Raw genomic sequence first — 26,661 nt, forward strand, 5'->3', positions numbered from 1 at the left:
ATGTTCACAATCATGTGTGACAATGTGACTGCATACACATACATATCCTGTGAAGGACCATGACATAGGAGAAACAGGAATCATGTGGGAAGTCCAATGACCTTCAGGCCTGAGACAGGAGTCTAGATCCCAGATAGAGTCTCTCCTGGTTCATGGCCCTGCAGACTATTAGACTAAGAATAGTCCAAGTCTAAGCCAGTGAAGACTGTAAAGTTGGTGAACAGTTGACCTTGTGCCCCAAAGAACAGCCATTCTCTTCATAACAAGAAGGAAAGGCAGCTTCCCACTGAGTCCCTTGTGTTTATTCAGAGTAGGAATATCAAGTTAGATTGTCAAACTGCAGTTGCCACATTTGGAGCTGTTTGTTCAGCTTACAATGGCTTCTTTAAATGCCCCCCTTCCATCTATATGGGTGGGCTCCAACCACCATGTTTATACTTCTGCCCAGCACTTTGGTCACAGATCACTGGATTGGAGAGGACACTTATGCTAATTTGCTCAACTGATTCTCATTGTTACAACTCCCACTTCTCTGCTGATAATTTCAAAATCTGTATGTCAAACCAATTTCTCTCCCTATGAGTTTAGACTTGTATATCCAGTGTTCACTAGACAGATAGATCTACCTTGATGTCCCACAGATAGCTCATGCAACAAGTCCAAACATAACATCGCTTTCTTTTAGCTTCAAGTTTAAATACCTAATTCTCCTGACTTTACCTCTAAAATATTTTTTAATCCATCCTTTTCTTCTCCAACCCTGGTTTAGGCTTTTGGCCTAGACTCCTGCTAAAACCTCCCAGCTTATCTCGCTGTCTCCAGCCTTGTGTCCCCCGGGTCTGTCTTCCACAAGGACTTAAGCACAACCTAATCTAAAATAGAAGGTGGCTCTCTCCAGTGGTTGTAATCTGAAACTTAGAATTCATTCTCCTCCTCCTCAATGTCTCTCTATCATTTACAAACCTTTTTCAGGCTTCAGCCTCCTTCCTCACTTTCATATCCCTGCTTTGTGCTTTTCACTCTGCTAACACCAGACTCCTTAAACTTTCAGCAGATACACCTGTGCTATGAAGGTCTAGGCCTCTGAGACTATTTTCATGTTATCCCCTCTCCCTTCTCCATTTGTCTAATTCCATCCCAGCCTTTAAGACTCCACTCAGTTATTGCTCCTAGGATCTTCATGACTCCCAGCCCCCCAGAGGCTGATTAGGAGCTGATAGCTTGGCCACGTCTCTGTCACTGCACTAAGCATATTGTAATATAACGGTGTTTTAAAGCTCATCTGACCCAATAGACTGTCAATAACTTGGGAGTAGAGACTGTATATATTTCTTTCCTCTTTGTATCTTCAATCCTTGATAGATATTTTGAGTGAGTGTATGAATAAATGAATGATGTGTACGCATTGATATGTATGCATATCAGAAATTGTGCCAGAGGAGGGAAGAATTGTGCAGGGAAGAAGGAGCATGTGTTAATGAATAGAAATTGTTGAAGCTGTTGGGCTCCCTAAATCTTGAATTGATAACCTAGAGAGAATAAGGAGGAAACAGTGTTATTTTTTTCCAGTTTTATTGAAATATTACATTTTATTAGCTTATGGTATACCACATAATGATTTGACGTACATATAGTTGCAAAATGATTATCACAATAAGTTTAGTTAATGTCTATCACTCCGTATAGTTACAGTTTTTTTCTTGTGATAAAAACTTTTAAGATCTGTTTTATTAGCAACTTTCAAATATACAATAGAGTATTGTCAACTATAGTAACCATGCTGTACATTACATCCCCATAAAATAACTGGAAGTTTGTACCTTTTGACTACGTTCACCCATTTCTCCCAATCCCCACCCCCTACCTCTGGCAACCACCAACCATATTTTTTATTTCTATGAGTTCTGGTGTTTTAGATTCCACATATAAGTCAGAGCTACAGTAATTATCTTTGTCTGAATTATTTTCCTTTGTATAATGCCCTCAAGGTTCATCTACATTGTTACAAATGGCAGAATTTTCTTCTTTTTATGACTGAATAATATTCCATTTTATATATATGAAATTTTTATATATATAAAATGGAAAAATATATATGTATATGTGTGTACACACACACACATCACATTGTCTTCATCCATTCACCCATCGATGGACACTTAGGTTGTTCCCATGTTTCGGTTATTGTAAATAATACTGCAATGAACATGGGGGTGCAGCTACTTCTTTGAGAACATGATTTCGTTTTTTTCAGGTATATACCCAGAAGTGGAATTGCTGGATCATGTGGTAGTACTATTTTCAGTTTTTGAGGAAACTCCATACAAGTTTTCATAGTGACAACCGATTTACATTCCCATTAACGTATACAAGGATTCCCTATTGTCTTTCCATGCTAACACATGTTATCTCTTGAGACATTGTTCTTGATAATGGCTTTCTGTGGTGATCCTGGAACCTGAGGCTTCTAACCATCTGAAAATTAACCAATTACTCATTCTGTGCTTGGTGTGGGCTAGGCAAAGCAGAGAGTTTCCTGTCTATGCTGTGCTGCAGGAAGCCAGAGAGGTGGAGACAAGAGAGGTCCAGCCGTGAGACAATGCAGGGACTATCGCTAATTCTGCCACAACTTATGTGACCTCTCTGAGTCTCAGTTTTCGCATTTCAAAGTAGAACAAAAGTAGAGTAATAAAACAACTCAGGGTTGTTTCGAGGACAAAGTTGACGAGTGTGAACTACTTAAAATAGTACTCAGTAAATATTCCAGAAATGGCAGATGTTATCATGAATAGCAGTGTGACATCAATTTTGAAAATCACCAGCTCCTCCACCAGTTAGCTGTATGCCCTTAGATCAGGGTTTCTGAACCTCCACGCTATCGTCATTTCAGACCAGATAATGCTTTGTCTTGGGGGCTGTCCTGTGCATAGTAGCATCTCTGGCCTCTAAATATCAGTGGCATGACCCTTCATTCAGATATGACAACAAAAATATCTCTAGACATTTCCAAATATCCCTTGGAGGAGGGTGGGGTGCAGAGACACCACCTCCAGTTGGGAAACATTGCCTTAAAGAGGAAGGGGATTTCTGTTGCTTTGGTTTTTCATCTATAAAATGGGGAGAATTTTCCTGACTGACATTTTCCTGACTGACACTTGAAAGTGTTATTTGATTCAGGTATGATAATGGGTATTACATTGTTTTGAAAACTTCAAAGTCCTTTTCAAACATAAAGTGACTGTTTTGAGAGACTTGACTAACATGGCTACTTCACAGAAAGCCAGTGTATCACCCGTAAGCTACCATCCCTCCCACAGATTGCCCAAGAACCTCTGAGACACTCAGTCCGTGGGGCCCATCCTGCTCCCAAGTGCCCGATGGAGAACTGGAATGTGAGATAACTCCCGTAGCCTGGTTTTGGTGGTGGCTGCTGCCACAGGGGATGGGGGGGTCACACTTGAAGACACAGTCCTGTGGACATGAGATCACAGTGGTACCTGCACTGGGCTGCAAGGTAGTCTAGAATTCTCCCTAAAATTAAGGTGGCTGTTGACCCTGATAGATTTCGAGACCCACGCATTTCCTGCTGTTTTTACAGGCCAGTTTCCACATGCAACACTATTGCTGCTGCTGAAGTTTGCACTGGTAATGCAGGTAAGTAATTATTTTAACCTCAACTTAAATTAAGATCACATTAGAGGGGCCACAAGCAACCTAAATGTCATAGGGTATAAAAATGATCCGCTAAATTCAATGGTCAAGTCCTTTTGTCACAATGGCGTTAGTGAGATCTTTATCCAGCCAGGATTTCCTGAACTTGATGTGTAGTGGGGAGAGAAGGCACCGCATGATCGGCACATGATGCAACCATATTTGCCTTTTATCTCCCCTTTTCTTGAAGCTTATCAACAAGGGGATATTGTAGGACAGAGACATTTAGACAAGGACCCCTGAATGGTGAGTGTCACAGTATAAACCGTCTTTAAAAGGCCTCTTGCCCTAACCATGATCGCTTTTAGTTTATTCTCAGATGCCGGACATCATTCCCAGTACAGCATCAGCAAGTGTAACTACTGGCCTGCTCCCGGAACCCAGCAGTTTGGGCTCAAGCCCATATCACTCACTCAGGCTGCCCTTCCAGCCTGGTCTGTTCCCTTCTTATGCTTTCACTGTCCTTTCCTTCAGGTAGACTTTGCACAGGACCATTCCACACACCTTGAGACTGTCCCAACTTCAAATCATAGAGAGCATATCCCTTCCTTCTCAGAAGACCCTTCAATCTTATGAAATTGGCCCAGTCCCTCTAGAGAGACCTGCATATGAAATGCGAGGGACAGTGAACTTTTATCAAGCCACAGAAAAATGTGTCAGACACTCCCTGAACACTTTTTTTTTGTTTTGTATTTGCAAAATGAAGAAGAATCATGCAAATAATTCCAACTGTAATAAAAATGTGACTTTATAAACTAGTAGGCATGGAAGTGGTTCACATAATTTTTAAACTCTTCCTTCATGTAATATAGTGTGGCAATTAGCTCGATGACGTCTCTCTTCATATCCAGAGATGGCATCATTGCAACTGAAGGCAGTGCTTTTGCCCAGGCAGACAACAACTTTGGGCCCCCATTTCTCTGTCTGTAAAGTAAGAAGAATAATTCTAAGGCTACTGCTAGCGGAGGGAACAGAAAGAAGATGGGTCAGTTAGATAGAACCAGGGAAATGACTGCCATAAGGCCAGGCCAGCTGGGCTGTACAAGCATGTTGGGGGCTCTCTGGGCACAGAAGCAAAGGTTGAAAAATGCATGCCAGGGAATTGGTAACAACAACTCTAGGTAACTGAGCTTTTTAAATTAGATAAACCTTCAGCCAGCAGCAAAAGCGCTTCCACCCCACAGGCAGGAGTCCTGAAATGCAGCGATGCAGCAGCCTCCGACGTTTCCGTGTGGTGGTAACAGCAGTACAGTATGGCCTCCCTGATCCATGCAGCTTCATCCATTAGAAAACAAAAAAGGTACAGTAAGTGCCACTGAGCTCCTCCATTAATTGCTAAGTAAGGGGAAAAAAAAGAGAAGAATAAAGTGCTTTTACCTGCTCAGCTGGATAATTAAAAGCTGCCTGAAGCACTGCTAACCTTTTTCATTATGGCAGTGTTCATTATAAAGCCAGAAAGAATTAACTACACTGCATTATCAGATATCGAAAAATATTAATAGCAAAAGTGAGAAAGGGAAAGGAGGAATTTTGGGCGAGTTAATTAAACCACACGTCCTCAATGACTTATTAAGTGACTGGTCGAGCTTCCTGGAGCTTGGTGAGTCCCAGAGATCATGAGATGCGTTCCTGCTCCTCAGGAAATGAGTTTCTAGCCTGTGGAACTGTATTTTTTTTCCTTCCTCTATTGCAAATTTTTCTTTCTTCCTTCCTTTCTTTCTTTCTTTCCAAATATTGCCAAGTGAGTCAAGTCCTGGATTGGTACCATCTTGGAGCTAACATAGATGGGAGCTGATTAAGTTCTCTTAAAGGTCACTACCAGGGGACAGTTTTGGAAGCCAGTCTACTGTATTGTTCAGCAAAACCCTTTAAGTTCTTAACTGAACAGGTGAAAATATCTTATAATGTGGTCCCTTTGCTGCTTCTCTAACCAAAGCCCGTGAATGAGTTCAAGATGGGCCCACCTGCCAGTCAGGTTCCCTTCTACAAGGCATGTGCTACAGCCTGGCACAAGGCATTGAGTTGCGATGTGCCTCTAGGACCTCCAGAGCTGTTTGGAATAAGTGTGCTATTGATTCTCCATCTACAAAAAATGGAGCAGCCAATAGTTCCACAGAGCTGACCATGTCTAGGGCCCTGCTACAGCAGCAGGAAGGCCTGCCAAACAAGGACCGTTGTACTTGCAAATCTTTGGTGAATTGAGATAACATCCTCTGCAGTGCCTTCAAGTGCTCAGTACAAAGAAGCATACTTCCAGCACTGTCCTACATGCAGCTCTTTGCAGGAGTTCAACCAACATAATAGGATGAGGGTAAAGATAGTAACATTGGGAGAATAACATCTTCGATAGTGGAAGGAATAAAAGCATTTTCATTTAGCAAAAAGCAAAATTGATGATGAAGAGAATATAGTATTGATTTCTTTTTTCTTCCTGCTGGCACTGGAACTTTAAGTGAAGTCACAGAGCTAATTGAGACTCCAACTTTCATTGGCCATGCTTCAGCCTAATTTCATTTTAAGAGTCTAGTTTGCATGATTGGTGGTGACATGCAGAGGTTTCTCTTTAGGCAGAGTGAGGTTATCATTTTTCCAACATGCCACCATGACAATCAGACATTGTTCTGGAGCACTCCCATCCTGCACTTTTCAATGGGACTTCCCTGTGCCATACCTTGGCCCCAATGACAGCTCTGCTCAGAAACTCAGTAAGTGGTGCTACGTGCCCAGGGAGGAGCTTTCCATGAAATGGGTATGAATGATGGTTTATCAAGCTACAGCTTACATGGAGTTAATGGCGACAAGAAAGCTTTGGCTAGTATGCGAAAGAATTCCAAAATGGTTATGGGGGCAGTGATGGGGGGTTGGGCAAAATAAATAAAGTCATTGAAATGGGCCCAATGGTCATGTCTCTTCTTGATCATTATTAAGAGCTGTGTTTGTACATAGTTTTGCTAGCCCACTGTTTCTATGCTGCTGTCAGTGGGAGCTCAGTGGTCTCAGCAACAGGGCCTTCTCCCTGTTAAGCGAGTTTGCATGTAAAGCATTGAGAACAGTGCTTAGCACTTAGTCAGTGCTCAATACATGTATTGATACTTCAGCATCCTGTATCTTTATTTGAAACTTTTCATGAACTTTCAATATCTTGAGATACCCTGAAAGGAAAAATCTAGAGATAACATAGAAAAGGATATGAACATTGAATTTTGAATAATTCTTATAGATGGATTGTCATATTGAATGACACAGGCATTTCCCCTATAGTTGGCAAAATTATTCATTTTCTGTTTTTTAATCTGTCATTTGGGATAGGAGGTGGGCAAGAATCAAAATCAATTCTTTAAGTGCTTTACAGATTAGAGACCAGGATTAAAGTGGGCCACCAATCACCTCCAGCATTTAAGCCTCTTGCAGAGGCTCTGAACACTCTACTTCTCTTTTAGGAATTAACATAAAGGATGGGCTCCTTTGCTCAAAAGTCAAGAGGAATACCTCAACTTAGGACCATGTAAACAAAAACTCTTTGGAACTTGGTGACTGGGAGCTTGAAGAGAAGCTAAGAGGTTGCCTATGGGCCCTTTGTGTACTAGGGAGGCTGCCAAATACATCACGCGTGTTTGCACCACCTTAGCTTGCTCAGTTCCCACCAATTCCTTATATCCCCTGTATTCTTCTTTCAAGTACTATCTTCCAAGTTCCAGCACAAAGCTCACAACCCCAAGAGGTCTTCTTTGAGTAGGCTCAGTCCTGGTTGACTTTTTCTCCTCTCAACTTCTATAATGATATCTGAACTTCCCATTTAATAAGCCTGAATTGTTCCATTTGTCAGTTTCTTCATCCTAGAGAATTTGACAGCATCATGATAAAATCTCTTTTCTGTTCTGTTGGGCTCTGGAATGGTCAATTAAAAAGTACCCCTCTGGTTGGGTCCACTGAGCTCCCACCACCTTTCATTTATGTCTATATTTCAGCAAGCATTTTATAGTGTTTTAGTGAGTTGTTCATGTTGTTACCCATTCTATTCATGAGCACTCAGCGAGAAAGCATCATTTATTTATCTTTATATATTTATCATGCCTGGAACAACCACACTCAATACATGTTTGTTGGGTCAAGTTGAACTGAATTGAATTGTACTTATTTTTATCTACCACAGGCCCTAACTTGGTACTGGGCAAAGTGTGAGCTGGGTCTGAATTAACATCCTTGGCCCTCTCAGGCCTCTCAGCTCCTTCACACTGTGCCCATGTTTCATGACTATATAGTGAAGTACATGGTTTTCTGAGCTCCAGTAAACTTGCTTACCCAAACCTTCCTGGCCACCTGCCAAACAGACAGTCCTAAGTGGCCAAAGCCCTCCATTTCCTCTTTTATCTCTGTAACTTAATTTACTTCTATATTCTAGAAAACCACATAACTACTTAGAAAGAAACTAAAGATAGGTTTCCAGGCATTCTGTATAAAGAAGGGAGTTTTCCTCAAATGCCTCATAATCCATGTGAAACATGGAAATAATCCATTTATGCCCCCCTTCTAAGCACGGTAGATACTGCCTACTTAATTTGTGACTTTGGACAAGCAATAACCACTCTGGGCCTCACATCTCTTTGTATGAGGTTAAATCAGATCATCTCTAAGATCCCTTCTAGCTCTAATATGTGCCTCTGACATCTTGTGAATGACCCATTGATAAGCTAACTTAGCCATTTCTAACTCCCTTCTCTCTTGCCCCTTTCCTAAGCTACGAATAATGAAAAGTAAATAAATAAACAAAAACACATACTTTCTTCAGGTCCCCATACGATAGGAATAGGCATGTGAAAAATTCTGGATGGGGGCTTCTGGGAATTTTTTTTTTCTTTCCAAGATAAAATGGAGAGATATTTCTTATGATGTCCCTTCTTTCTTCTTCCCATCTTCAGTGAGTTGTTAGCCATTTTATAATAATGAGGTGATGAACATGTGGATAAGAAGCCAATATACCAAGGATCAAGGACTAACTCCTTGGTGACAATATAGAGCTGGGGGATTGTCCCAGAGAAGGAATCGTTCACGTCTTCAGGAATTTAAACCACTAGTAGGTAGGAATTTCATCAAATTTTTTCTGGAAAAAATATTTTGCTGAAAGCATCGCTGACATATACCTTTTTTTATTTTTTATTTATTGGGGCAACAATTGTTAGTAAAATTACATAGATTTCACGTCAAGTGGGTTCATTAGATAAATAACTTCATTGTCTTGGGTGCTCTCCATGAGCATAGCTCCAACTTGACCAAACTCATAGAAATACACATGTGCACACACACACACACAAACACACACACACACACACAATTTGTAGTGTGCTTTATATTGCTTAAGTTTCTACATACACTATCACATTTGATCCTTCTGTTAGGTTGGTCCAACAGTAATTGCAGTTTTTGCAATTATTTTTAACCTTTTAAACCGCAACTACTTTTGCACCAAAGTAATACCAATCCTGTGAGGTATGTTCTACAATTACCCCTGTTTTACATACAAGGAAACTTAAAGCAAGTTCCCACAATCTCACTGACTCCGAATACAATACATTCACACAACTCAATGACAATTCAGTAAAGGAAGCTCTTGGCCTTATCCCTTCACCATCCTGAGGCTCAGGCAGAGAGTGAGTCTTCAGAATCTTGGAGAAACCTGCAAGGACCATAAAACTCTGTAAAGAGGACCATTCAGAAAGGGTGCTTCTCCTGTCCCGTGGAGCTCAGCAACCCTGGTGGGGAGGAAGCAAAGACTGTCTCCCAGCCAGTGCCCAGAGCACAAGTAATTAAGAATTGATCATGGAGCTGGACAAATGCAGACTGGCAGAGGGCTTACTTTGCTTATATCCTGCGCCTTGGCTAACATTAGTTCTACAGCTAAACCCGGGGCTTGTTGACATGTTATTCCTTTTCATTAATAAAAAAGTGCCCGAAACAATTACACTTCAGGAAACTACCTTATTTTTCTTTTTCCCTCTGAAAGGTACCAAAAATTAAAAGCAAAAATGCTTAAATCAACTGAGTGCTTCTGGGCAGATGTTTCTAAGTGCAATCTGTCTAATGGGAAAAAGCTTTCAGGGGAAGGACAGTCACACTGCAGCTCTACCCGAAGGCCCACCAGCAGGTGAAGATAGAATACTAGAGCACATGGTTTCTCTGTGGAAGACTGGCCCTCTGCATAGCTCAGGATTCTACTGTCCAGCAGATTTAATTTTGCTTCTATATTCTAGCTCCTCTTGGAGCTGCAGGCAGATGTCAATCTTTAAAAAAACAAAAAACAAAATCACCAATATAGTATCGTGAAAAGATAGTGATTATTTAAAATCAAGCAGTCCCAAGTTTGAGTCTAAACTCTGCCATTTATTAACTGACTGTTATTTAACCATTTTGAATTATTTATCTATTGTTGCATAAAAACACTCTAAAACTTAGTGGATTAAAACAACACGCATTTATTATCTTACAGTTTCTATGGGTTAGGAATCTAAAGGCAGCTTAGCTGGGCCCTCTGCTCAGTCTCCCAGGCTGCCGTCAAGGTGTCAGCTAGAGCTGCAGACCTTTTAAGGCTCAAATGAATATGATACACTTCCAAGCTCACTCACATGATTGTTGACAGGTTGCCGTTCCTTCTGAGCTCTTGGCTGGAGGCCTTCCTCAGTTCTTTGCCATGTAGACCTTTCCATGAGGCAGCTCACAACACGGTCGCAAGCTTTCATCAGAATGAGCCAACAAGAGAACACGATGGACGTTACAGTCTTTTTATAACCTAATATCAGAAGTGAGATCCCATCATTTTTGCCATATTCGGTTTGTTAGAAGCAAGTCACGAGGTCCAGCCCACACTCCAGGTGACGGTATTACACAAGGATATGGAGACCGGGAAGCAGTGATCCAGGGGAGCCATTATAGCTGCTACCTGCTGCGTCTTCTGTGTTCTGAACCACAGATCCCTCATCGATGAGTGCGCATTTTTATAACTACCTCAAGGATTGTAGAAAGAATCAAATGAGACAGTGTTTGCCTAGAAGAATGCACGGCACATAGTCAGTGACTTCCAGGAGATAATTGCTACTCCCTTCCTCTGCCTGTCATGTCACACTGAGAAGTTCAGAGACTTAAATGAAAAAAAAACAAAACAAAGCTACAAAACTAGTCTCTACTTCTAAGAACGAGACAAGAGGTATACAGAAAGCATGACAGAGGGTCCCATAGAACAAAAATGATGGAAAGGGAGCATTTGAGTTCTCTGGACAGGGTCAGAGGCAGGCTATCTCTGAGGCAGACAGTTGGAGGGAGTTTTGCTAAGAGGGTGAGACCTCAAAGCCTGGGTAATCAAGGACAAGACTGAGAGCAAACAGCCTCAGGACCCAGGACCTCTGACTCCCTATCAGAAGCCAATTTAACCCTCCTCCCCAGTGGTTTCTGACAGCACCATGGACAGCCCATACAGGTTCCACAAGTCAGGAGGCCTCTTTTCCCCCAAGGTTGGTGGACTATGGAGCCAGCCCTGAGCATTGATTGCTTTCACTGTCCTTCTCTAATTCTCACCAGTTCATAAAAGTTTGACCTTCTGGGCTTCTACTGCTACTATGGATGTCCAGCCAGAGAAACCATTATATTTTAAAAGCTGTTAAACTGCCCAGTGGTATTTTAGCTTCTTTTTTTATATTTGATAGCAAATCATCAATCATTTGTGTAAACTTCCAAGTAAAAAACTAGGGAGAAAAAATGGAGAATTATATGAAATTATAGTAGAATGAAGCAGTTAAATTTCTATCAGCTGAGGTGAGGCAAGGCTAGGTTAGATGATGGTCAATTACCTTTTCCCACTCACTGATAAATCGCCAGCACCACTGAGACAGTCAGTGCCTGACTCATGACAAGCAGAGAGGGGTGTCACCATGACCAGAGAACTTGGAATGCAGATGAGCTCTGCAGATGAGCTCTGCAGATGATGCTGAAACTTCCCAATCTAAACCTTGACTCACTGACAGGAACATTAGCACCAGCCCTGACCATGTCCTGGGATACGCACTTTCTCTTCTGACCACTGCCCTTACTATACCCTTCCTCCCCCTCATTATGCTCAAACACAGCAGCAGAAGTCTCCAGCACCAATATATCCAAAACTGATCTCATTATTCACTTACATTCCTTATCTGAGCTAATGGTACCATCATTCACCCAAGTTATTTAACTAGAAACTCCATTATGGTCCCAAACACCTCCCTTTTCCTTGCCTCCCCCCAGCAGTTAATTCATCTCTGAGTCTGTTCTACTGTCTAACACAATTATTTGTCTAATCCACCCACTCCTCACCATCCCCTCTGCTGTTGACTTGGTCCAGTACCTTATGATTTTTCTCTAATCTGTTGGAAAAACTCTCTTTTTTAATTTTTAATAATTTTATTTTTTAATTAGAGTTGATATGCGATATTATATTAGTTTCAGGTGTACAACATAGTGATTACACATTTCTATAACTTATAAAATGATCACCCCAATAGATCTAGTACCCACCTGACACCATACATAGTTATTACAATATTACTGACTATATTCCTTATGCTATACTTTACATCCCTGTGACTAGTTTGCAACAACCAATTTGTACTTCTTAATGCCTTCCCTTTTTTATCTGTCCCACCAACCCCCTTCTTATCTGGCAATCCTGAAAATATTTTCTGTATCTATAAGTTTGTTTCTGTTTTGTTCTTTAGATTCTACATATAAATGAAATCATACGGCATTTGCCTTTCTCTGTCTGACTTACTCCACTCAGCACAATATCCTCTAGGTCCATCCATGTTGTTGCAGATAGCAAAATTTTATTCTTTTTTATGGCTGAGTAATAGTCCATCATACATAAGTACCACCTCTTCTATGTCCATTCATCTATTGATGGATACTCAGGTTGCCTCCATATCTTGGCTATTGTAAATAATGCTGCAATGAACATATGGATGAACATGTCCCTTCAAAAGGATTCTTTGGATAAATACCCAGAAGTGGGATTACTGAGTCCTTCTTTGTCTCTTGTTATAGCCTTTGTTTTAAAGTCTATTTCGTCTGGTATAAGTATTGCTACCCCAAGTTTTTTGGGTTTGTTTTTTTTTTTTTTTTTTCATTTATATTTTCATGAAATATCTTTTTCCATCCTTTTATTTTCAGTCTGTGTGTGTATCTTTCGATCTGAAGTGAGTCTCTTATAAACAGTATATTTAAGGTTCTTGTTTTCTTATCTACCCAGCCACCCTGTGTCTTTTGATTGGAACATTTAGTCCACTTACATTTAAAGTAACTGTTGATAGATATGTAGTTATTGCCATTTTATTATTCATATTTTTCATCTTTTCTCTTCTTCTTCTTAAAGAAATCCCTTTAACATTTCTTATAATACTGGTTTGGTGGTAATGAACTCCTTTAGCTATTTCTTGTAGGGGAAGTTCTTTATCTTTTGATTCTAAATGATAGCTTTGCTGTGTAGAGTAATCTTGGTTGTAGGTCCCTGTTTTTCATCACTTTGAATATTTCTTGCCAATCCCTTCTGTCCTATAAAGTTTCTGTTGAGAAATCAGCTGACAGTCTTATGGTAGCTCCCTTGTAGGTAACTAACTGCTTTTCTCTTTCTGCTTTTAAGATTCTTTCTTTGTCTTTAACTTTGACATTTCAGTAATGATGTGTCTTGGTGTGGGACTCTTTGGGTTCATATTATTTGGGGCTCTCTGCACTTCCTGGACTTGTATGTTTATTTCCTTCACTAGGTTAGGGAAGTTTTCCATCATTATTTCTTCAAATAGGCTTTCAATTCCTTGCTCTCTCTCTCTTCTCCTTCTGGTATCGCAATGATGAGAAAACTGGTATGCTTCATGTTGTCCCAGAGGTCCCTTAAACTATCCTCATTATTTTGGATTCTTTTTTTCTTTTTCCTTTCTGATTGGGTGTTTTCTGCTACCTTATCTTCTAAATCACTGATCTAGTCCTCTGCTTCATCTAACCTATAGTTGATTCCCTCTAATGTATTCTTTATTTCAATTATTGTATTCTTCATTTCTGACTTTTTCTTTTTTATGTTTTCTATCTGTTTGTTGAACTTCTGCCTGAGATTATTGAGCATCCTTACAATGAGTGTTTTGAACTCTACATCTGGTACCTTGCTTGTGACCATTTTGTTTAGTTCTTCTTCAGGAACTTTGTTCTGTTATTTCATTCGGGACATGTTTCTTTGTCTCCCCATTTTGGCCACTCCCCTGTGTTTGAATCTATGTATTAGGTAGAGCTGCTGTGTCTCCCAGTCTTAGTAGAATGGCCTTATGGGAAGCACTGGTCCTGTGGGGACCAGTGGCACAGTCTCTCTGGTCACCTGAGCTGGGTGCTCTAGATGTATCCCTTGTGTGAGTTGTATGAGTCCTCCTATTGTAGTTGAGCCTTGGTTGATATTTGCATGTCAGTGAGAGGGATTGACCCTCAGGCTGATTAGTTGTGAGGACTGGCCATGACTACAGTGGAGGAGCTGTTCTGCAAGGGCTGACACCATGGAGCAGGATTCACTTTAGCTGTACTCATGTGTCAACCCAGTCTGCCCTTTGGGTGTGTTGACCTTAGTGGCAGCTGGGTGGTGCTCTGGCTTGTTCTGAAGCTGGCCAGAGTGCATGCCAGCCCTAGGGCCTCCTGGGAGGGGCCAAACCACAGGCCAAGTTCAGCCACAGCCTATGCTCTGCCTGGGACCACCTAGAATGAGCCACAAAACAATCTGCAGAAGTCTGCCATCCATGCTAGGCTTGGTAGTTCCTCAGAGATGCTAAGTTGCAAACCCTAGTTGGCTGCTGCTAGTGCCAGTCTTGGGGCTGCTTAGCAAGAGCTATGGGACACACTGAGGCCAGATGCTGCTTGTTTGGTGTTTGTTAACCTTTGAGAGATTTTAGGAAAGTCCAAAGTATGAGTCAAGACAGGTCATTTGTATAGGAAAGCCACAGGAAATGGCTTGGGTTGGCCCGCAGGTTGGGTGGGGTGAGATCTCAGGGAATCACTAAGGCAGGGCACACAGTGTTAGCTAGGATGGAGATTCAGTGGTGCCTACCTGCATCTGCACACTGAGAAGAGGGAGGGCTCAACAAAAATACAGTGGATTCTGCCAGCACCTCTGTCTGGTAGAAAGCTTCCCCTCCAGCCCTCACCCTGAAGCCAGACATTTCAGTTCTTCCTGTACGTCTCTGGCATCTTTCAAGCCACTGCCCCAGAGCTGGAGTCAGAGCAAGTGAGTCCATCAGTGAGTAAGTCTGTCTGCAGGCCCTTTAAGAGGAATGTATGGGACTCCAGCAGCCCTCTGTCTCATTCAGCCACAGTCGCCACTAGTTTTCATAGCTAGAAGTTGTATGGACTTCTTTTTCTGGCGCTGGAACCTTGGGCTGGGGAGCCTGATGTGGGGCTGGGATCCTTCGCTCCTCAGGGATGCCCCCATGGCTGAGATAGCTATCCGTCCTGATATTTGATGGCCACATGTGGGTGTGGGAACAACCCATTCTGAGTTTCTGCCCTTCCTACAAGTCTTGGCATGGCTTCTTCTATATGCCCTTAGTTATAGGAATTCTGTTCAGCTAGATTCCAGGCAATTATCAATGATGGTGGTTCTGTAGTTTAGTTGTAATTTTGATGCTGTCATGAGAAGAGGCAACACAGTGTTTACCTACCCCACCATGTTGACCAGAAATCAGAAAAGCCTCTTAATTTGTGTCCATGGCTTTAGTGTTTACATACACATACATACATACACACACACACACACACACACACACACACACACTTCTACACTTCTCTGCACTCCTACCAGTTTGTTTTTTGAGGCACATTTATAATTGTGTCTCTTTCCTGCTCAAACTTCCAGAGCTCTGTCTTGTTTTAGGAAAAAGCTAAGACATCTCACCTGATCTGTGATTTCCCATAGTCTCCCTGACACCAATCTGCCTTCACCAGACAGAAAAGCTTGCCATTTTCTTCATATTCTCTTTCTTGCGCCCATAGCTTTGTTTGTGTTTGTTCCTCTAACAAAGTTCCCTTTCCCTTCTACTCTAATGGGCCAACTTCTCCCATCCTTTGAGACTCAGATCAAAAGTCACCTTTTCCACAAGGTTTTTCCTGACTCCCTTGTAATAGTCAGCCAATCTCTTTTCTGTGCTTTCACAGAACCATGCAATTCCTCCAGTGTATTCTGACCTTTTTGGGTTTTTGTTTTGTTTTGTTTTTAACATACCTCCCCACCACTGGACTACAGGAAAATTGAGTAAAGACCATGGCCTGTTCTCTAGCAGATAGTACTATCCTAGGCTCAAGGGCACTGAATATTTGTTGACCAATGAATTGCCATTGACTGTGGAGTAAAACAAACCCAAGTTAAAACCTTGCTCTCCCAATATTTGCTCTGTGACCTCAGCAAGATTTTTTGTGTCTCTGAGCTTCAATGTTTATACATAAAATAAAAATTACTAGTAGCACCCTATGAAAATAGTATGAAGACAATAAATGAGATTCAGAAAATGATTAACTATTGGGAGAGTCAAGAAAGGGATGTAGAAGCTGAGGTTTCTAATAACAACTTAGATGAATGAAGTTACCGTAAACTGAGAAAGGGCATAGTGGACAAGGAATGGTGTGGTAGAGAACTTGACACATAGTAGACATTCAACTTCTTCCTTCCTATGGAAGTCTAACAACTGGAACATAGGAGGAAATAGTAAGTGCCCAGCATCTAATTTCTTTTAGTTACTACTTATTTTTTTTTAATGACATGGATAGATGCCAAGGCACGTGTTTGGGGGTGAAAATCCCTCTATTTGATATCAGGGTCTCTGACAGACTCTAAAACAAATACATTGAGGGATTTAATCATTCCCCTAAGTAGCTCTGAACTTGCTTGCCTGGCACCACATCATGTGTACATGCAAACACAGCTGGACAGGCAGGTAGGGAGTGCACACCCTTGCAAGCCATTCTGTGCCAACATGGCACCAGAGGACACTGCTTATAACATGGGGGCTGGAAGGCAGGCTGCTGAGTGACAGTAGCTAATCTTAGGGCCCCAGTTTCTGACCCTGACACAGTTTACCCTGCCCCCAGGTTGGCAGTACTGCATAGGGAACAATATGGGAGAGAGATAAAAATCACCAGCTAGGAAAGGAGGCAATGAAAGTTGAATGGCCCCATGATCCAGGAAATGAGGTTCAGAGAGTTCTAAGTAGTGGAAAAGGAGAAAAAGGGACCCAGCCCAGCTACCAGGGCCCAGAGATAGGAGGGAAACAGGAAGACCAGAGAAGCCCCAGTGCATAGAGAACCCACATATAACAAATTATTTGGCAAAGAAACAATCTAAACACAGAATTGGATGGGTTGGAATGGGGTGGGGGATCCTTACATAGGGCTGATATTAACACAAAGGTACCAAGTCTTCCACAGTATCCTTTCTTTGCAAATCAGACAAGCTCTACCTGAATAGTGATGAGTTGGTGGCGATGGACTGAACAGGAAAAATGGTGGCACCTCTATCCATGAGGGCAGGTCTCATCCTATACAAACATGACAACAAGTGGTGCCCATTCAGATGTGTTACACACAGGCATCAGCAGAACAAGTGGCATGTATGCCTTTCGCTTCCTACTGCGTTACAGCTGGCAATAAGCAACCACTTTCACTTGTACATGGCACCACTGGTCCAGTCACACCCTGTCTACTAACTCCTAGGTAAGCAGAGGACCTTAGTGCTAGAAGAAAGCATACATGTCACCTCTTTTTACAGATACAAACAAAGTTTCTAGAAAGCTTAAATGATGGCTTAATCTATTATGACTAGTCTGGGGTAGAGAAAAAAACTAATTTCATTCTTCTAACAGCCCATAGAAGGTTCTTTCCACTCTACCAAATAGTCAACCAGATGTCAAAGGGAATCCACTGGAGACTAGAATTTAACTTTTTGGGGAAAACTACTCCTTTGGAAAAAATAATCAAAAGAAACATTTTAACAATGAAAACCTAGAGCAAGCATACAATAAATCTCCTAAGGAAGACCTGGGAGCTAGGAGGTAACCCAAATGATTCCTCAAATTGAGCCTTCAAGTGTCCTAGTTAGTATTATACATTTAGAGTAAATTATCCTAACCATTTCTCTACACATTTAGTTGGAAAATTTTTCTTTTTCTAAATCTAAATTTTAGCAGAGATATGCATAAAAATACTGCTTGTTTTTGAGAGATGCATCCATGTGCTTGTTTTCTCAGTGATTTACTCCCGAAAGATCAAGTGTGGAGACTGAAAGAAGGACAGGGCAGACTTTTACTTTGAGGTGAAGGATAGAACCAGGCTAGATCTGGCACAACACAACCTGGACTAGACTATTTATGTCAACATATAACATTATATAATATTGGAAAAGATAGTCTCTGGTCAACACCTGTGGAACCATTATGTTGATGTTTGAGATTATGCAGACAGATGCAACCTTGGGGGTGAATTGAAGTTTCCTCTGCATGTAATGGATATTTTTACCATCAGTAATCTGAGGGCAAAGTTAATCTTGGGACAAAAAAATAAAAAAATAAAAAAACATGGCATGGAAGAAAAAATACCTACCTTACTGTTTGGGGAATCAGAATCAGTTAGTCTGACAACAGAAGAGATGGGGAAGACATGGCACCTGCCACATAGAAGTACAGCAGCAGCTGGGCAGGGTTTTAGCCCAGTAAAGGACTCTGGAGTTGGGTTCATGCCCGTGGAGTCTAAGGATAGCCAATGCTGGAAGCAGTGAACTTTTGTTATAGGTGCTATTGTAGTAAATGCTTATTAAAAGTCATAGTCTGACCTCAGTTGAGCTGACAGGAACTAGGACATGTTAAATTCCACATTTGAGGAGGAGGAGCCAAGGGAAGAACGGGTACCCCTCTCCCTGAAGCGAGCTTTGGGATGTCAATGGCAGTAGCCTCCAGCTAAAAAGTTAGGACCACATAGGCAACAGGCCCTGTGAGATCATCGGCAACAGGAACAGTAGTAGGGCAGGAAGGTTAGTGCACCAAAGAAACCAGAGAAGAGCCTGAAGTTCTTACTACTGAAAAGAAATAGTGGGAATGGACACTTTGATGGAGCAAATTTGGGGCAATTAGGTTAGTGGGAAATTTTACCGGGTATTAAAATTGTCCTGGTTATCAATTAGCTCTGGGTAGCTTAGGAAAATTTTTTTTTACAAAAGCAGGCGGAAGGATTTATTGGAAGGATAGTTGGGACATCTCATTGAACAGAAGGAAGAATTAGAAAATTAAAACCTGGAAAGGAAAGGATTCTTAACCATGGGAGCTGATGGAACTTCTATATAAGGTGCAGACACTAATGTGGATTGTCTCTGATTTCCAATCAGACTCTGTTTCTCTTTCTTTAAAAAATCCAATTCAAAAAGAAATAATCAGAATGCCTTGAGAGACAATAGAGACTGACCCCTATGTGTCATCAGAGGAAGGGCATTTTCTTCCTCTTTCCACATTGCTCCAGTCCATAAAATAAGAACAGGTTCCATTATAGAAACATTACCTCTATTGTTGTTACCATTCACGCCTGCCTTTTCTCACTTTTCTCCAAGAGGACAGCATTAGTTTTCTATTGTTACATAACAAATTATCAGAAACTTAGTGACTTAAAACAATGTACACCTGTTATTTCACAAGTTTCTATTGGTCAGGAGACAAAGCTTAACTGAGTCCTCTGCTCGTGGTCTAATGAGGCAGCAATCAAGGTGTCGGCCAGCCTGCATTCTCAGCTGGAATCTCAACGGGGGAGCAATCTGCTTCCAAGCTCATTCAAGTTATTGACAGAATTAATGTACTTGTGGCTGTAGGAATAAGGACCTGACTTTTTCCTGATGTCAGCTGGAGGCTGCCCACATTCATGGAGACCACCCCTGTTCCTTGCCATGTGGGCTTCCATCAACATGGTATCTTATTCCATCAAGCCAATGAGGGGACTCTCTCAGGGAACAGCCCAATCCCTCCTTTAAGAGCTTTCACCTGACAAAGTCAGGCCCACCCTGGATAATCTCCCTTTTGATTAACTCCAAATCCACTGATTTGTAATCTTAATTACATCTGCAAAATCCCTTTACCTTGGTCGTATTCTATTGCCTAGAAGCAAGTCATAGGTGCTGCTCACTCTTAAGAGGAGGGGATCGGGGGGGTGGGGGGGTAAGACTCATTGGACCACCCTAGTGTGTATCTGCCACAAGGACTATAACCAATGAAGTATATAGCCAGTAAGGCTTTGATCCCATTCTTGACATGAACACTCTCTCTCTCTCACTACTTCTCACTTTTTCTCATCTGCCTGCACACAGGTCACAAGCATTCATGCCTTCATGTATTATAGTAAACTCACCAAGACAGGCCCATAGTCACTCTACTTCTCTACCAAGCAGGATGTTTCAGTTCAGGAGGGAAGGGAAGAAAGCCCATGTTGCAAACCTCATGAAGCCTTAGATCCAAATCTTATTTTCCTATACAACTTTACCACCCTCAAAACTGATACATTGATCCCTGTCTGATTCTTATGTCTACTTTCCAATTGATTCAGAACTCAGACAGGAGAATTCTGATTTATTAGAGCCTCAAACGTCACTTGGTATTTTGAGGACTGGGGCAAAGCAGTAAGCACCGTTCTTAGCTAGGCAGCTACCCTAAGAGGTACCTCTGTCATGCCCTAAGAGTTTGGGTATTGAGGGAACTGAAAACTGGTTTTGGTAGTTGGAGGTTCCTGAGGCCTGCGACACTTTAGTATAAAGGAGAAAAAAGTGCAAAGTATGTCACTTGCCATGGAGGCTAAAGTGTTCTTCAGAGGCCATCTCACCTTCACCTTGATTTTGGAAAGGGTATAGATTCTACGGCAAACAACTAGGGTGTTTGTTAATGTACAAAATCCTTTTCCTCCATACCCTGTTAACTGCAAACTCCCTCTACCTCTTCTTAGAAAAGTGAGGACTGTAATATGTGTGGCTGTTGTCATGCTTTACCACCCACCAAAATACCTGCGCTTCTACACCCCTGTCTTGGTCATGACTCCAATACTCTCCAGTCTTTTCTGGGGCCAAAAATCTCAGTGTCTCACAAGTGATAAACAGATTAAAAGGGCAGCAGTCGAGACGAAAACCCTGCATCTGCTCCACCATTCCCCCAGACAACATCCTAACAAGGAAGAGGCAAAGTCACAGGAGTTATTACTTACAAGTGTCCAGAAGAGAAGCTGAGGCACAAAGAAGGTAAGTAACTGTCTCAAAAACACACAGGAGTCAACAGCCAAATTGAGAGTTACACTCTTTTCTTTGTCGCCCCTGAGAACACACTGTTCCCTTAATATAGAGCTGAGGTAAATTAATCCCCACATGTCCAGAGTCTCCTGGGAAATGGTCTGCTGATGTAAATAAGCCAGGAATCCAGGGGCACATGGGGGTCAGTTCTGGGGCACCTCAGTTAAGATGGTTAATGACCACAGCAATATGATTGATTACTTACACTCAAAGGAAGCTACTGTCACTGTGGGCACCATCCCAAGCCCATCTCCCTTCATTTGCATAGGTAATGGTGGTGTTATTAACAGCTCATTAGTGTCAGGCCCAGGTGACCAGGAAGGAAGACACAGTGGGCTTCAGAGAAAGAGCCTCTTCTGTTTCAAAGAAAACTCGAGACCAGAACTCTTATTCTAGGGCTGGAAAGAGGCCCATGTGATCCAGCAACAGTGGTCGAGGGTTCTAGAACAGGAGTGCTTGGCCTAATGACAAAGTGCAACTCTAAAATAACATCAGTACATATCCTAAAGTCTTATATGTGATGTACCCTTGACAGGCCATGATGAAATGGCCCTTTAGCTCTCTGGTCTTCCTCCCCAAAAGCCAGACCCTCAGTCTAATCATGAGCAAAACATCAGACAAATCACATTTGAAGGTCATTCTACAAAATATTTGACCAGTCCTCCTAACAACTATCAAAGTCATCAAAAACAAAAAAAGTTTGAGAAAGGGCCATAGCCAAGAGGAGCTTAAAGAGACCCAACAACTACCTGTAATGTAATCCAGGTGGGACCCCAGCACAGAAGGACATTAAGTAAAAACTAAGGAAATCAAAATATACTGTGGATTTAATCATAATAATTTATCAACATTGGTCCATTAACTGTAACAAATGTACCATACTAATGTAAGATGCTAATGACAGAAGTAACTAGGTATGGTTTATATGAGAACTCTCTGAATCATCTTTCTCTGTAAATCTTAAACTGTTTTAAAATAGTTTATTTTTTAAAGCTCTTATATATATATGTGTTACATTCCAGTTTATGCCATATTATTACTCAAACTATCAGTGTTGGTCCTCAACGCCTCAGGGAGGTAAGGAGATTAAGCACCGTTAGCCTTGTTTTACAAATGAGATTTAAAGAAATTGAGGACTAACCCAAGATCACATAGCTATCAAGTATAAGAGATTAGTTCAATCTCAGGTTTTCTGACTCAAAGGCTTTTGTCTTACATCAAAACGAATGTTATCTCAGAGAGGACAGAGATAAAGAAAGAAGTGCAAGTCTCTGACTAATGGCCAGAATAGTTGGCAGGGGGTGCAGGAGGGTAGTGTGGGGGGGCGGGCATAGCTGCTGACAGGGACATACAAGGATCAAAGTCAACATCGGCCAGTGGATTGCGATGATCCTGTGGGTACCCTTGTTCTCATATCTCCTCAAGTCTTAGAGCCTTAGAGGAAAAAATAAATGTTCCCTTTCTCTTTCTCATTCATTACCAAATCTCCCCCACTTACTACATGTGGAAACACAACCCAGAACTCTTGTGAAGGATTTTTGCCCACCCCAAATAAGCAAAATGACATAAAGATCTTTTTCTCTTTCTTTCTTTCTTTCTTTCTTTCTTTCTTTCTTTCTTTCTTTCTTTCTTTCTTTCTTTCTTTCTTTCTTTCTTTCTCTTTCTTCTTTTTCTCTTTTTCTCTTTCTTTCTTTCTCTTTTTCTCTTTTCTCTTTCTTTCTTTCTTTCTTTCTTTCTCTTTCTCTCTCTCTTTCTCTCTCTCTCTCTCTTTTTCTCTCTTTCTCTCTCTCTCTTCACTTGACCTCAAAACCTCACCCCACAGAATGTCAGTATAAGCCCAGGCCTAGAAAAAGTGAGTCAACGGGTAACGAGGAATCTAAATCCAGCTCCATCTCGGCCTCTTATACTTTCTTCAAGCCCCTGCTGCTTTCAGATTCATCTAGAGGCAAGTAGCAGAGAGGAGGACGAGCTCTCTGTAACTCAGCTGGGCAAGTCTAGGGAGGTGGGGAGGTACATTAACGATCAGGACCTGATATTGCCCATAGAAAAAAACAAAGCGAGAAAAAGAGGCAAATTTTGCATGGGGAGTGCACTGAAGTGCTCCTGATTTTAACCCAAACTAGTTGTTGGCCTTGGGGTAGGTCATTTTAATCTCTCTGGGATCCAGTTTCTTCTTCTGGAAAGTGAGAGATTTGGATTAGGCAATCTCTAAGCATCCCCTGAATGTGAGTATTCTGTGATCTTGTTCATGGTCAATGAAAACAGTGTCTGGGATTCTCATCAACTAGAAGAGAAAGAAATGGAAGTTCAGTCATAGGACAATTCAGAACTTGAATCAGAAACTCACATTGCACCTGCTTTGGTGACTGGCGAGGGCCCTGGTCACTTCTCCATGAGGAGAGAATGTTCAAATGATCATTTAATTCCCTGAGGATTATTCAGCAAATGCCCTCTAGTTTTCTCATGCTACACTACATAGTAGGTTAGAGACAAAAGGGAGGTTAGGCACATCAAAAATATATAATCGTGTTTTTTTTAAGAGCTCACAAGCTCCTACTAGCTCACCCTATAAAGTTTAATACAATAGTTAAAAACATACGTCTGGTTATCTGTTGCATCCTATATATAAACATTCTGTCATGAAGACATACACATGGGCACACACAGGAGTGTATATACATGGATGTTTGTGTGCACATTCCACATGGCCCAACCCACCCAGTATCTCCCTTTGCCTTTCAGGAAAGATGTTCCAGAGGAAGCAGGTTCTGAGGGATGATAGGATGTCCTCTGGGATACACTAAGACTCAGCGGGGCGATGGGGAATCTGAATCTTAAGTGGAGTCTTCATCACATTGCAGCATCAGGTGCATAGGGTCAGCCGAGGTGCCTTCCCCAAGCTCCCCCCACTTTGCTCTGTGCCCTGCCATATTCAGGCCTTCCTCCCTCCTTTCCATTTTGCTCCACCTACAATTCTCTCCCCCTGTAGCCACATGGTACCCTGTCTCTGACTGTCCTAAGGGCAGCAAATTACTCCTATCATTTTTTAAAATGTAATCAACTACATTTGATTCAGCAGGTGCTTTTGTGAGGATGGGTTTTTTTAAAAAGTTGAAAAAGGTGGATAAAATATAAATTAAAAAAGAAGAATGGGTCCTGTTACAATCAATAACCCCAGAATTATTGACTCCTCTTCCCATTACACTGTGATGCCTCTGTAATCTTGCTGGCAGATTCTATAAAGGACGCATCTGTGCAAGATGAGATGTCCATTGTCAAAAGTTATAATTCTCCCCAACACAACTCCCATAACAGCAGCCAGGCAGTTTCTGCAGAGTGATCTGGTATCTGAGACCCACATGACATCACTCTCTAAAACCCATTTTGTGTCTCTGCCCTGAGGCCATCTCTGTCCTTAGCCAGTTGGCAGGAAGAAAGGAAGCTGAACTTGGCCCCGCCTCGTGTCCTGAGTTCAGGCATTTGAGGCTTTTCTTTCTAAGGTCCTACTAGAAACAAATGGATGATTCATTCAAGGGAAAAGCTGAAGCTAACCTCCATTTTTGTGTGTGTGTGTGTGTGTGTGTGTGTGTGTGTGTGTGTGTGTACACAAATTCCCTAGCTGAGATTGCTGCTCCCAAGAATGTTTTAGCTAAGGGGCAGAGTTCAGAGTTGGTTTCCAGAGGTTTCCCCAAGAAAGGCCAGGGCAGGTCATAGGCTTATATCAGCTAGGAAAAGCAACCATCTGGACCAGGCACCAGGAAGCCAGACCCCTTGGCGGTAGAACCCATACCTATAGGAGTGAAAGAAATCTCCACCTGGAAGCCACGGACCCTTGCAACTAGCAGCCAGCAGCCAGCTAGGTAGTTCTTTTGAGGTCACTGTTTAATCCCTATGAGATGGTGTGGCCATAATGTGAAGGGCACTGGCCTGGGAGCTATGTGAGCTTGACCAAAACCACATTTCTCTGAGCCTTACCTTCCTCATTTGCAGAATGAGAAGGTTGGACAAGACAGCCTCGCAAGGCCCTTCCAAATTTATGATGATTGACTGGCTGTCTCTCAGCTCCGGGTTTAGATGGGAGCTGTAACTTCTGTCACTTCTTAGTCTTTTGAGTCCATGCTTCTGATACCTCTGTCCCTACTCCCAGAAGGAGCCCCTGCTTCACCAGAGGGTGTTTGGGAGACTCTTTGCCAAATAAATAAAACCAGAAGATCGGGATGGGCCCTGCCCTCAGATACACTCTGTCCAAACCAAAAGCAAAACTCTGTTGGTTTCGATTATGAAGATCTACAGTAGAAGTGACTTTCCTTGGCAATACTGTGTGCGGCCTTTATGAGCAACAGCTACACAGCATTTGGTACCTGGGTAGACACCAGGTGAGAGCTGAAATGGTGAAATGCCCTATCACTCCAAGGAGCACAACACCTTTGGTAATAAATATTGACGTTCATTAAGACAAAGCCAGAATTCAATTTGTTCTGGGGAATTCTCTGCTTCCAGCCTCGAGAATGGCCCTTATTTACAAGATGTCCCTAAGGGAATGAGACAAGCCGGCTCACCTTGCTCCCCAAAATGCATTTTATTCAACCAACTCATCCTGGCCAAACATGTACCTGACAAGCCAATTTGAAAATGAATTTGGTACATTTTTTGAGTTGATTATTTATTCTGAAAATGAATGCCCATACTGGTCAGGCTGACAGCGCTCAGGATGAGAGAACTCTGTGCTCCCAGCTCCCCACCCCCCATGCCTCCTCCCCCACAAAGGAGAAACAGAATTGAGAGGACCAGCCTTTCCAGCATCCCTACTCAGGAAAAGCCAGTGTGCAATGCCTGTGCCTGGGAGGAGTGGGGCAAAGTGAGAGCCAAGGGGGCTCCCTCTGCTCTACATTCTTGTATAGTTTGACTGGACAAACATCTGACTCCCACTGTCCAGAGTCATCAGGAGGTGCTAGTAGCGTAGGGGAGAGAGTGAGGGACAGGGAGTGGGGTAGAGAGAGGGCTTTCTACCGCCATTTGACTCTGGTTTCCCTTAACCTTGCTTTCACTATTTCTTCTTGACCTCTGTCATGTCAAGATAATACCTTGGCAAATTTCATGGAAAGGTAACATGTTGGAGGGATGCACTCAGAGGGAGCACCCTCTTCCCCTCTCCCTCCAGCTGTGCTTCCTCTACGGCTCACCTGCCCAAGTGCTCAGGGACCCTGGAAGGGCCCTATAGTCCTAGAAGGCTTCACTCGGGCAGATGACTGTGGGAAGGATGTGGGAAGCACGTTTTGGAGATACTGAGTTGCCAGTGGCCATTGAGAGGAATTGGGTCATAGAAGGCCCTGAATGCAAGGCTGAGAAGCCTGGACTCTAACTTTGCTGAGGTGATTAGATTGCTTTTGGTTGGTGGTTTTCAAATTATGTTGAGATTATGAGCCCCTTTGTTCTGATGTACCCTTGTCTAGAACCTCAATGTACAAAGCAGATAAAAGTTAAGCTATTCTGATTAAACAGGTGAAAAGCCCAGAGCACTACCTTCTTCCCTGACTCTGGTCCCTCCACAGAATCTGGGCCCATCAATATGAGAATCAACTGAACTGCTTGTTGAAAATGCA

The 26,661-nt window shown here is 42.2% G+C and overlaps 1 long non-coding RNA gene across 4 annotated transcripts in view; it reads right to left on the bottom strand.

Annotated features, from left to right (window-relative positions):
* Positions 1 to 1,569: 1,569 nt before the first annotated feature.
* LOC109436702 (uncharacterized) overlaps positions 1,570 to 26,661 on the bottom strand; it is a 133,482-nt gene continuing 108,390 nt past the window's right edge. Inside the window, exons 3-5 of one of the 4 annotated variants that reach the window (XR_016018703.1) lie at positions 10,332 to 10,750; positions 4,861 to 4,986; positions 1,570 to 4,635 (exon numbers count right to left, since the gene is read on the bottom strand). This is a non-coding gene — a long non-coding RNA (uncharacterized LOC109436702). Of the gene's footprint in view, positions 4,636 to 4,827; positions 4,987 to 10,331; positions 10,751 to 26,661 lie in introns of those variants that run through there. The other 3 variants (XR_012497383.2, XR_016018701.1, XR_016018702.1) reach the window with 3 other exon arrangements.

The sequence above is a fragment of the Rhinolophus sinicus genome, chromosome 14 (assembly GCF_057876585.1).
Source record: "Rhinolophus sinicus isolate RSI-liver-muscle chromosome 14, RSI-T2T, whole genome shotgun sequence".
NCBI classification, from domain to species: Eukaryota; Metazoa; Chordata; class Mammalia; order Chiroptera; family Rhinolophidae; genus Rhinolophus; species Rhinolophus sinicus.